The sequence below is a fragment of the Theobroma cacao genome, chromosome 6 (assembly GCF_053813885.1).
Source record: "Theobroma cacao isolate CCN51 chromosome 6, ASM5381388v1, whole genome shotgun sequence".
NCBI classification, from domain to species: Eukaryota; Viridiplantae; Streptophyta; class Magnoliopsida; order Malvales; family Malvaceae; genus Theobroma; species Theobroma cacao.
In genome coordinates, this window is record NC_142644.1 from 16,893,474 (window position 1) to 16,905,892 (window position 12,419).

At 44.1% G+C, this 12,419-nt stretch overlaps 1 pseudogene; it reads right to left on the reverse strand.

Annotated features, from left to right (window-relative positions):
* Positions 1-11,377: 11,377 nt before the first annotated feature.
* LOC148762098 (uncharacterized) lies at positions 11,378-12,140 on the reverse strand (annotated as a pseudogene).
* Between the last annotated feature and the right edge of the window lie 279 nt (positions 12,141-12,419).

Here is a 12,419-nt window from a genome sequence, read left to right on the forward strand (position 1 = left end):
CTTCTTGCTATAGCGAGATTTATTCTCGCTGTAGTGAGAAACTCTTGGGTTTTGGGGCAGTGCTTTCAGTTCGACAAAGATTTTGACCACCTTCCAATCAGAATTGGGCAAAGTGGTAAACAGCAAAGTTGTAGCCAAACCGCTTATCTTTCTAATGGTTAAAAACTAATTTCAATTGGATAACTATAGTGGGAGATATGCTTGAAAAACTAAAACATATATAAATTGAGACTGTTTATCGCTGCAGCGAGAAACTTGCTCTCATGCTTGCTACCTTGCTTGATTTGAAAATATTTTTCACCCATTTAACCTCATGGATTGATCATGGATTTTTGCAACACTATGAGGTTATTAATCAAAGTTTGAAATGAGGTTTTAGTAAGAAATTAAATCAATTGCATTGTTTTTGAAACAAATGCATAATGATTTCCAAGTTCTCCTTATCGATTTCTTGTTCCTTTCTTAGGTTCACTCATTGAGTTTATACTCACCTTTTTCAAATTCATGTATTCAAATCAAGAGGCAGTTGGGACCTAGATTAAGGTGTCCATGTCGTCCATCTTTTGGTAGGTATAAATGGCATTCAGTAGCTGCACTTTCACTATGGTCACTCTGTTGGAAATCTAGAGTCTTTTTCGTTGAACATACGTACCCTGATGTAAATTATTAAGACATATATATCTTAAGCAACAGATGTTTATCTTGATTAATGTTGCCACTATGAGATGGCACGGATGACATTATTTTGAATCATATAAATATGAATATATGGTTTTGATAGAAAAGCATTGAAATACTTGTTGATAAGAATTACGAAATACGATTGTAAGACCAAATGATGAAATCGATGAATGGAGTCACATAGATAGGCTTGCTTGAGCTTAGTGGGCTATGTCCATTGAGTCCATGCTCTAGTTATGGCCCAAGATTTGGGTCATGACAGACTTGGCATCAGAGCCCTAGGTTGTTTAGGTCCTAGGACTTCTTTTTGTTGGTCTAGCGGAGTGTCAAGTCTTTATGTGGAAACTTTGGTTGTGAAGTGTGAACCACGGCACATTTTACAACCAAGGAACCACATAGATTCCCTATCTTAGAAACCAAAGTTTCCTTAGATACGATTATAATTGCAAAATGTGTTTAATAACGGGTGTTTGCTCTTGTCTATATAAGAATGCCACCTAAGACACGAGTCGCCTCAAGACTGATGGGGGAGCAAGATGCTTCTGATGAGCTGACGGATAGGCCATGGGCATCCACCTTTAGGGGGTGAGGTAGACGTGGCGAGGCCACTAGGTCGGTGAGGGCTGATGAGCCTGTGAGTAGACGAGAGGAAAGACAGTCTAAGGGCGATGCGAATAGATAACCAACTATGGCCATCATCATCGAGGACTTAGCGGTAGGCCTGTAGGTAGTTAATCGGGTTGTCAAGATGATGGTGTACCGCATGGACGATATACAGAGGATAGTGGGGGGGAGACTTGCAGTACACGAATCCCCTAATTCCTAAGGGCAGACTGATCGCCAACATCTAGAGGTTGAAAGGGGTTTATTTAGAGATTTCCCTTCCTGATTTCCTAAAGCTTAAGTCTTCGTCATTTTTAGGATCTGATGCATCGGAAAAACCCCAGATTTTCTTAGATAAGATGAAGAAAATTTGTGAGGCCTTGGGATGCTCTAATACTAAATCAGTCGAGCTAGCTACCTTTCGATTAGAGGACATGGCACAAGAGTTGTATGGCTCATTGCGTAGAGGCAGGCCTGTAGATGAAATGTCATTGACTTGGCAAGAGTTCAATACAGCTTTCTTAGATCGATTTTTACCACTCAATGTACGTAATGCATGAGCTAGGGAGGTTCAGGCATTAGTACAGACCCCAAGTATGACAGTGTTAGAATACGACATCAAATTCACTCAGTTGGCTTGGTACGCGCCCTATCTAGTTTCTACTGAGGAGATGAAGATTTTGAGGTTTGTGGATGGGCTAGTGGAGCCATTATTTAGGGTCGTAGAGTCTTTAGTAGTGGTGTTTCATCTTCTAGCTATCAGGGCCTATAGAGGGACTCACGATTACCTTAACAAGGAGTGACTTGACTAGTGCCAACATTAGATCAGGGCAGAAAACTTTTAGTCAGGGAAGGCAGCAAGATTCAAGGTAAAGTAGTCAAGCTATTGATCGTTGCAATAATTGTGGAGTGCGGCATAGTGGACGATGTTTCCATACTACGAGAGTTTGTTATAGCTGTGGTCAATCTGGACATATTAGGAGGAATTGTCTGATGGTTCATTAATTGCAAGGTTCTACTCACGGCTCCACCTAGCCAGCTTTATTCGCTCATTCAGTAGCCACCTCATCTGATCGGGAGGCTAGCAGATCAAGAAGTAGAGGTCCTGTTACTTCCTCTCTGGGCAAGCATTTTGGGTATGGACGTCAAAGTTTCGCCGGTAGAGGCCAAGCAAGAGTACATGCTTTAACACCCCAAGAGGCCCAAACATCTAATGTAGTGGTCTCAAGTACTCTTTTCTGTTTGTAATATGGATGCTTGAGTATTATTTGATCCTAGTGCTACCTATTCTTTCATTTCTCCATGTTTTGCATCTCGTTTGGGTAAGGATCGTGTTAGGAGAGAAGAATAATTAGTGGTGTCTACTTCTTTAAATGAGGTATTTGTGGGAGAATGGGAATATACGTCCTGTGTAGTTTGAGTCAAGGAGAAGGACACTTTGATGAATTTAGTAGTATTAGACACCTTAGATTTTGACATGATCTTGGGAATGGATTGGCTATCACCCTGCCATGCCAATGTGGACTGTTACCATAAATTGGTTAGATTTGATTTCCCGGATGAGCCACCATTTAGTATTCAGGGATATATGAGCAATGCTCCAACAAATTTGATATTGGTCATGTCTACCAAAAGGTTATTAAGACAGGGTTATTCAGGTTACTTGGCTGTGGTAAGGGATACTCAGGCAAAGGTTGGAGATATAAGCCAAGTGTCGGTGGTGAATGAGTTCATGGATGTATTTCCTGAGGAAATACTAGGTTTGCCTCTTGAGCTAGAGATTGAATTTTGCATAGATTTGATTCCTAACACTAGACATATATCCATACCCCAATATAGAATGGCACTTGCGGAGCTTAAAGAGCTTAAGGATTGGTTAGAAGATTTGTTAGATAAAGGCTACATCCCTTAAAGCGTCTCACCATGAGGAGCACCGGTGCTATTTGTAAAGAAAAAAGATGGGTCACTTAGATTGTGCATTGACTACCGACAACTTAATAAGGTAACGGTGAAAAATAAGTACCCCCTTCCAAGAATAGATGATTTATTCGATCAACTACAAAGAGCATAATGTTTCTCTAAGATAGATATGCGATCTGGGTACCATTAATTGAGGATCTGAAATGAAGATATACCAAAGATCACATTTCGAATAAGATATGGGCACTATGAGTTCTTGGTGATGTCATTCGGGCTTACGAATGCCCCTACAGCCTTTATGGATTTGATGAATTGAGTGTTCAAGCCCTATTTGGACAAGTTCATGGTGGTGTTTATTGATGACATCTTGATCTACTTGAAGAGCTGAAAGGAGCGCGATCAGCATCTCAAGATAGTGCTCCAAACTTTGAGAGAACATCGATTGTATGCCAAGTTCTCCAAGTGTGAGTTCTTGCTTGAAAGCATTGCATTCTTGGGACATGTGATATCCAAGGATGGGGTACAAGTCGATCTAAAGAAAGTTGAGGCAGTGGAAAAGTGGCCAAGGCCAACATCAGTTACGGAGATTAGAAGCTTTTTGGGTTTGGCTGGCTATTATCATCATTTTGTGAAGGATTTCTCCAAAATAGTCACCCTTCTGGCTATGCTGACATGTAAAGATACAAAATTTGAGTGGTCAGATGCTTATGAGGATAGCTTTGAGAAGCTTAAGGCATGTCTCACAACAGCTTTAGTATTAAACCTACCGCAAGGCACAGGGGGTAATATGGTATTCTGTGAAGCATCGTAGGTTGGTTTAGGTTGTGTATTAATGTAGCATGGGAAGGTGATTGCGTATGCATCAAGGAAACTTAAAAGGCATGAGCAGAATTACCCCGCACACGATTTGGAAATGGCAGCAATCGTGTTTGCCTTAAAGATTTGGAGACATTACTTGTATGGTGAGACTTGTGAGATATATATGGACCACAAAACCCTAAAGTATATATTTAAGTAAAGGGATCTTAACTTGCGACAACGTAGGTGGATGGAGTTGCTAAAAAGATTATGATTGTACTATTCTTTACCATCCCGGTAAGGCAAACATGGTGGCGGATGCCTTGAGTCGAAAATCAATAGAGAGTTTGGCACATATCTCTACAGACAAGAGATCCTTGATTAAGGAGATGCATAGCTTGGGAGACATGGGTGTGCATTTGGAAGTTTCGGAGGCAAATGCATTGCTAGTACATTTTAGAGTGAGGCCTATCTTAATGGACCGGATTAAAGAAGCACAAAGCAAATATGAGTTCGTAGCTAAGGCCTTAGAGGATCCTCAAGGAAAAAAAGAAAAGACGTTTACTAAAGGCACAGATGGAGTATTGAGGTATGGAACCAGACTTTATGTGCTCGACAATGATGGATTGAGGAGAAAAATATTAGAGGAAGCGCACATGGCAGCCTATGTGGTACATCTGGGAGCTACCAAGATGTACCAAGATTTAAAAGAGGAATATTGGTAGGAAGGACTTAAGAAAGATGTAGCTGAGTTTGTCTCCAAGTGCCTAGTTTGTCAACAGGTTAAGGCAGAACACCAAAGGCCCACAGGACTACTATAGCCATTATCTGTGCCTGAATGAAAGTGAGAGCATATTGCAATGGACTTTGTAATGGGTTTGCCTAGAACTAGCGGGGGCTATGACTTGATTTGGGTCATAGTAGACCGATTAACGAAATTAGCTCATTTCCTTCTAGTTAAAACTATGTACAGGGCTGCCCAGTACGCCCAGCTATATGTAAACAAGATAGTACAGTGGCATGGCATTCCTGTTTCTATAGTATTTGACAGGGGGGGCACAATTCATTAGTAGGTTCTAGGAAATATTGCAGGAAGCGTTGAGCACTAAGTTAGATTTCAGCACAGCTTTCCACCCTCATACTGATGGGCAATCTGAACAAATAATACAGACATTGGAAGATATGCTGAGGGCATGTGTAATAGACCTTGGCGTCAAATGGGATCTGTATCTACCCTTAGTGGAGTTTGCTTATAACAATAGTTTCCAAGCTAGCATCCAAATGGCACCATTTGAAGCATTATATGGATGGAGATGCAGGTCACCCATTAGATGGCTAGCGGTGGGAGAAAGGAAACTCTTTGGGCCTAAGTTGGTATAGGATGGCATCGAGAAAATACGTATGATTCGATAGAGGATGTTATCAGCACAAAGTAGACATAAATCATATGTTGATAACAGACGGAGATACTTAGAGTTTCAGGTGGGGAATCATGTATTTTTGAAGGTTTCACCAACAAAAGGGGTAATGAGTTACGGCAAGAAAGGAAAATTAAGTCCTTGGTATATAGGACCCTTCGAGATCTTAGAAAGGTTTGGAATAGTGGCTTATCATTTGGTGCTACCACCAGACCTCTCAAATATTCACCCCGTATTCCATGTGTTAATGCTTAGGAAATATAACCCAGATCCATCTCATGTAATACGGTATGAAACCATTCAGTTGCAAGATGATTTAACCTATGAGGAGCAGCCAGTGGCTATCCTTGATAAACAAGTCAAAAAGCCCCGTTCAAAGGATGTAGCCTTAATGAAAGTTTTATGATGAAACCACATTAGTGAAGAGGTAACGTGGGAAGCCGAAAAAGAGACGCGAACAAAGTATTCGCACCTCTTTCATACATAAAGGTATGTTACCTTATAGTTTTATTTAAATTCAGGGATCGAATTTCTTTTAGTGGGGGAGAATGTGAGACCTTGATCTTTATAGACTTCTAGCTAGAAGTAGACACGACATCACTGACTAGAGGTAACTTTGTCATTTCCTTAGTGAGCCCCTAGAAGTATGCTTTCAAACAATATTAAGGCCTAAGTAGGTCTAAGGCATAAAGGAATGATGAAAATAAGGATAAAATGACAAAAGAAATAGAAATAATGATGATTTCCAATGTAGGGGTAAAATGGTCATTTTTCATCTCGTGTCAAAATTTTAAGTTTTTTTGAACCCGAGTATTTCTAGACTATTATGGACCTTGTCCTCCATCTCACGTTGCTTTCATCCTCCATGGAAGCTTGTTTTGAAACCTCCATAACTTCTCTCAAGCTAGCTCTAATTTTCATGCTTTTGTGCACCCTTTCATGAACCTTTTATGCTCTTTCACTCTCTCACTTTAAAACCCTTGAAAAGTCTTACTTTCATAACGTCCTCTCACAAGCTAGGTGTTTTAGAGAGAGAAAGAAGGAGTTTCTATAATAGCTTCAATTTTTTTTAAAGAATTTCAATTATAAAGCTACCAAGGTCAGTAGTGAATTAGAGTTGATTTTTAGTTGTTGATAATGTCTAGTAATTTGATTTGTGAGTGTTTTATTGTTTAGATTGTTTAATCATTTTTAGTGTGACTAGAGTAGTGCAAATAATAGCTATTTAATGGTAGTTGGAAGCTAGTTAGGAATGACTAGTAGAACTCAATTTAGAAAATAACTTTGGAATAGTATTAATGCCAAGTTGGGTTGATGGTGATGTTGTTGTGTGTGATATGTTCCAACAAAACCCAACACCTCCGTTCGGAACCTTAGTCAAAGTTAGAGCCCGCCAATACATCAATAAAGACTGACAAGTGAACTTGCATTTCAAAATTTCTTTGGGAAATGTAAATGTATTTGGACGAAACATTTGAATAATTTTATCCAACCTTTCTTTAAAAATGTGTGCAGGGGAACAAACCCTTGATAAAATGTTTTAATGTTGTGAAAATGTGAAATGTGTAAAAGGATGAATTTATGTGCTCTTATATTATGTTGGTATGTATATATATTAATATATGTTGTGCATTGATGAATAATGTTGTGTGATGATGTTGAAGTGTGCGAGTAGGGAGTGCACACATGATGATGTTAGAGTGTGTGAGTAGGGAGTACACACATAATGATGTTAAAGTGTGCGAGTAGGGAGTGCACATGTCATGGGGCTTTTCTCTTGACCCGTGTGGCCTAGCCTTTGCCTTGCTTAAGGTCTGTTAGAAAGGCTAGCAGCCCTATCAAGTTAGTAAGTTAGAATCAAGTATGGCAAGCACAAGAGAGTTGAGAGAACAAAGAGAGAGCTTTTATTGATAAAAATTCCAATACAAGTGTCATTAGTCTCCAAGTGAGGGGGCCTTAAGGGGTTTATATAGCCTAGGACCCCTTAGAGTTGTTACAAGACAGTTCCCAATGGCTAGGGAGTGTTTTAAACTCTACTAGGCCCTCTTGACGTGCCCCTGGTTCTGTTGCCAATGGCAAGCAAGGGCTGCCCCGCAGGTCCTGGGCTAGCTAGTGTTTCCCATGTACCAAGCAGACTGCCTGGGTAGTTCGAGCACCCCAACTGTGTGTCAGTCTGCCTGCTCTATTGGGTGCCATTTCCTTGCGCTCTTCTATGCCCTATTTGCGTATTGGCCTATGCACATTGTTTGTCTGCTGGCCCACAAGCCCAGTTTGCTTGTTGGCTTGTGCGCTAATCCGCTGATGGGTGCCGATGCCTCCAAGTCCCTTGGCACCAAATTGGGGTTCCAACCCTCGTTGCTCATCCATCCTTGAGCTAGCTCACCTACTTTCGAGCCCCAAGCCCTTGCCATTGGGTTGTCCCGCCTTTCCCCATAAAAAAGGTGTGATAATCTCCCCCAACTATTCTGGCAAAGTCCTCATTGCCTACTGATCGTGGAATTGCTCCACTAGGTCTTCGAATTGCCACAGCGCCTGGGCCGACTCCCAACTGGTTTTGCTCGCTACAGTCCCTTCCACTAGACCAGGTATTGATGCTGCGACCATTGGTGCTTCCTCCTTACTACTCGTTTAGCCAAAATCTGCTCGACCTCCTGCTAGTACCAGGCCTTCTGCCCCATCAGATACAATTGGCTGAGGTTCCTGTTTGGGTCGTCTGGGTCAATATGGTCGGGTTTTAGCATGCTCGCGTGGAAGACTGAATGCACCTTAGGCTTGGGTGGCATCTCTAACTTATACGCCACGCGTCCTATCTTCTTCTCAATGCGAAAAGGACCCTCGTACCTCCTGATCAACCCTTTGTGTAGCTTCGAGTGGCGGACAACCAAGTGAAGCTTCACCAGCACCAAGTCCCCTACGTTGAAGCTCACGTCCCGTCAATGCCTATCCACCCACTACTTGTATTTCTAGGTGGCATGTTCAAGGCTCACCCTGGCCAGATCCCATTGCTCGTGCCAATCTCGAGCGTATAGAAAGGTTGTGGGCGTTGGCCCCATATAGTTACAAATGAGGGCCCCAGAGGTCATTGGCTGTTGCCCTTGACTAACTCAAACGGACTCTTTCCCGTTGGCTCGTGCTACTATAGTTTGTAGCTGAACTGGGCAATGTCTAGCAGCTTTGGCCAGTTTGATTGGGTGTTGCGGTCAAAGTGCTACAAGTAGATCTCTAACAGGGGTTCACTCGCTTCATTTGCCCATCCGTCTCCGGGAGGAAGCTGGTCGATAAGCGAAGCTTGGACCTCAACAGTTTGAATAGCTCGGTCTAAAACTTTCCCGTGAAGCGCCTATCCCTATTGCTCACTAGGCTCTCCGGTAAGCCCCATAGCTTGACCACATGCGCCATGAATGCTTGGGCTACCTTCCTAGCTGGGCACTCTGGTGTGACCGGTACAAAGTTCCCGTATTTGCTAAACCTGCCCACCATAACCATTATAGCACCAAATCTATTAGTTGTAGCCAGGTTAGTAATCAAATCTAAGGATACGGACTACCACGATCAGTCGGCCAATTCTAGTGGCTCGTGCAGACCCGATGGCTACTGTTGTTCGCCCTTGTCTAGTTGGCAGACCAAGCATGTCCGTACATAGGCCTCAACATCCTCAGACAGCTTAGGCCAGTAGTCGCGTGCCGCGATCAAGGCCTTTGTCCGCTCAACTCTTGGATGTCCCGCCCATAACGAATCATGGTGCTCCTGCATGATCTCCTTGCGTAGCCCATCGAATCTCGACACATAGATCCGTGCTCTTTCAATCATGAGCAGGTCCTCGTTCAACCAAAACAGTCGTGTCTTACCCTCCTTAGCACACTTAATGATGGCCTGTGCAGTGGCGTCTCCACAAGCCCACATGAATTCTAGCTAACAACTAATCCTGCACTTGGCTGATGGCTACCAATTCTACCTTATAGCTCAGCACATCAGTAACTCGATTAGTGGCACCTAGCTAGTACTCCATGGTGAAGTCGAATTCCTCCAAGTAGACCTGCCACCTAGCCTACTTGGGGGTGACCTTATTTTGGGTTTGGAAGAAGCTGTTGGCTACGTTATCCGTCTTCACCATGAACCACGCCCCCAACAGTACTGCCGCCACACTCTCAAGTAGTGCACCACTGCCGTCATCTCCTTCTCTTGAGCCGTGTAGCGCCACTCGGTGTCATTGAGCTTCCGACTCTCATACGCCACTAGGTGGCCTTGTTGCACAAATACCCTACCTAAAGAAAAATCTAACGCATCAGTGTGCACCTCATACGGACACTCGGGTTTAGCAGGCCCAACACAGGCTCCTCGGTCATGGCCTGCTTCAGTAGCTGGAATGCTTGCTCACACTCGGGACCCCATCATCATGCGTGATCTTTGCACAGTAAGTCGGTCAAGGGTGCTGCGATGCTAGAATAGCCCTACATGAACTTGCAGTAGCCCTGCACGAACTTGCAGTAGTAGTTCGCAAGCCTTAAGAAACTCCGCAGCTCAATCACCTTAGTAGGCAGCTCCCACTCATTGATAGCTCATACCTTGGCCATGTCCATCCGAATTCGGCCTTCCACAATGATGTGGCCAAGGAATGGGATCTCCAGTTTGGCAAAGCTGCACTTTTCCCCCTTGACATACAGCTGGTGCTGTCTTAAGCGCTTAAACACAACCCGTAAGTGCCCAACATGTTCCGTCATGGTCCTGCTATAAACGATAATGTCATCAAGGTATACGACCATAAATTTGTCAAGGAACGATGACAATACTTTGTTTATGAGTTTACAGAACGTCGCGGGAGCGTTGGTTAGGATGAAGGGCATGACTAGGAATTCGAAGCTGTTGTAACGTATCATTTTGGCAGTCTTCTCTTGGTACCCCTCGGCAATCTTCATTTGGTAGGACCCGAATCGCAGGTCAAATTTGGAAAAAAACTAGGCCCCACCTAGCTGGTCGAACAACTCGGAGATGTTGGGGATCGGATAGTAGTTCCAGATAGTCAAATTGTTGTGTGCTCAGTAGTCGATGCATAACCGCAGCATCCCATTGTACTTCCGTTGGAAAAGGACAGGTGCACCATAGGGTGCCTTACTAGGTCTAATGAAACTTTCCTCGATCAGCTCCGTAAGCTGTCAGCTTAATTCAGCTAGTCTTTGGGGTACCATTCAGTAAGGTGCCCTCATGGGTGGCTGCATGCTTGGCACAAGCTCAATCTTGTGGTCCACCTCATGAGCGGGAGGCAAGCAACTTGGCAGCTTGGCTAGCATGACATCTGCGTACTCGTCTAGCATGCCCATTACCTTATTCGACATGAGTGCCGCCTCGCTCAGCTTGCCCTCGTTCAAGGACATCATGGCTATATAGCTCTCCTCACCCTTCCGCACACCATTCGTTAGCTGTATGGCTCTTAGATTCTTGGTCGTGGGTTGCTGCCATTGCCTCATCGGTACCACACATTAACCTCGCGAGTCAAGGATCACAATGTAGTTCGAGAATGGGACAATCATAGCATTTATTCGATCAACGAAATCTAACCCAATTACAAAGTCATAATCATCAAGAGGGATGACTTCAGTGGTTTTCTTACCAACCCATTCACCTAGCCGCACATCCATGTTACTTGCGGTGCCAATGGTGGGGATCTCATTGCTGTTGACAGTCTTGATGTGAGCTGCCCTTGCCTTGGTGTCCAGCCCAAGCATCTTTACTGTCTCGACAAAGGCGAATAGATTGCTTGCACCCGTGTCAACCAGGGCATTCAATTTTTTGCCTACCACTTTTATGTTCGCAAACATTAGGCCCTTGCTGTGGCTCGGCTTATGTTGTTTCAATGTCGTCAGCATCATGGTGCCCAATCTCAAGAAATCTCACCGCTGTTGCCCCTCGTGTTCTCCTTCTCGGGTGATGGCAGACAGCATGGCCCTTTTGAGGCAGCCTCAGACCAAATGTGGCCCATCACATAGGAAACATTTCAAAGGCCTCTTGCCTTTGTCCTCCATGCGGTTGCCTTGGTCAATACCCCACGTGCTGCCTTGCCAACTGGTAATGCCCCTCGATAGTGGCTTGGCATTGGCCAACACCTTGGCCTTGCCTTTTCCAGCGTCTTTCTTCACATCCCCCTTGCGAAACTCGATCAAGGATTTTATCGCGGCCATCGTAGTAGTGATGTCTTGGACCCCACTGAGTTGAAGCATTTGTCTCGCCCATGGCTTCAATCCATCGAGGAAACAGAACAAGGCCTCCAACTCGCTTAGGTCGCTGATTTGCAGCATGAGTTCGGTGAACTCCCTCACGTATTCCCGAACACCCCTTTTATTAAGTTAGGCTCCTCAATTTGCTACGCACCTCATCTTGGGTATACTCGGGATAGAATTGAGCTTTCAGCTCGCACACAAAGTTTGCCCACGTCAAGATGATAACTCCACCGTGCCTCTCGTCACACCTCTTACGCCACCACAAACAAGCCAAGTCAGTAAGATACATCGAGGCAGTATTGATTTTCTTACCATCATCAGTAATGTTGGTGGCTTGGAAGTATTGCTCTATCCCCCATAAAAAGTTATCGATGTCTTGGGCACTCCGCTAGCCCTTGAACTCTTTCAATTTAGGGATGTCCACCTTGCTAGTCGGTTGCATGGCAAGCAATCCTCCACCAAAGAGTGCTTTGCACCCTTCGAGCTCGCGTCTTAGCTCACTCATCTCATGCCTCAGCCTCTCGCCTTGCATCAAGCTGGGTTAGTGCCTCAAGGGTCTCATTGAGCCTGGCTTGTAGCTCTTCCCGTAGCTCGGCCATTTGCTCCTTGCATCCATCCATCCAAGCTTCACTCTCCTCACAACGATCAATCAGCTCTACCACACGCTCCTCTTGGTGGGTCAGCCTGGTCTCTACCATGGTGAAAAGGTCCCTCGAGATGGACTTTCTCATCACCCTACTTGAACGTGTTTCCCTTGTATCGGGGGTGGAAGCAACACCCTCAG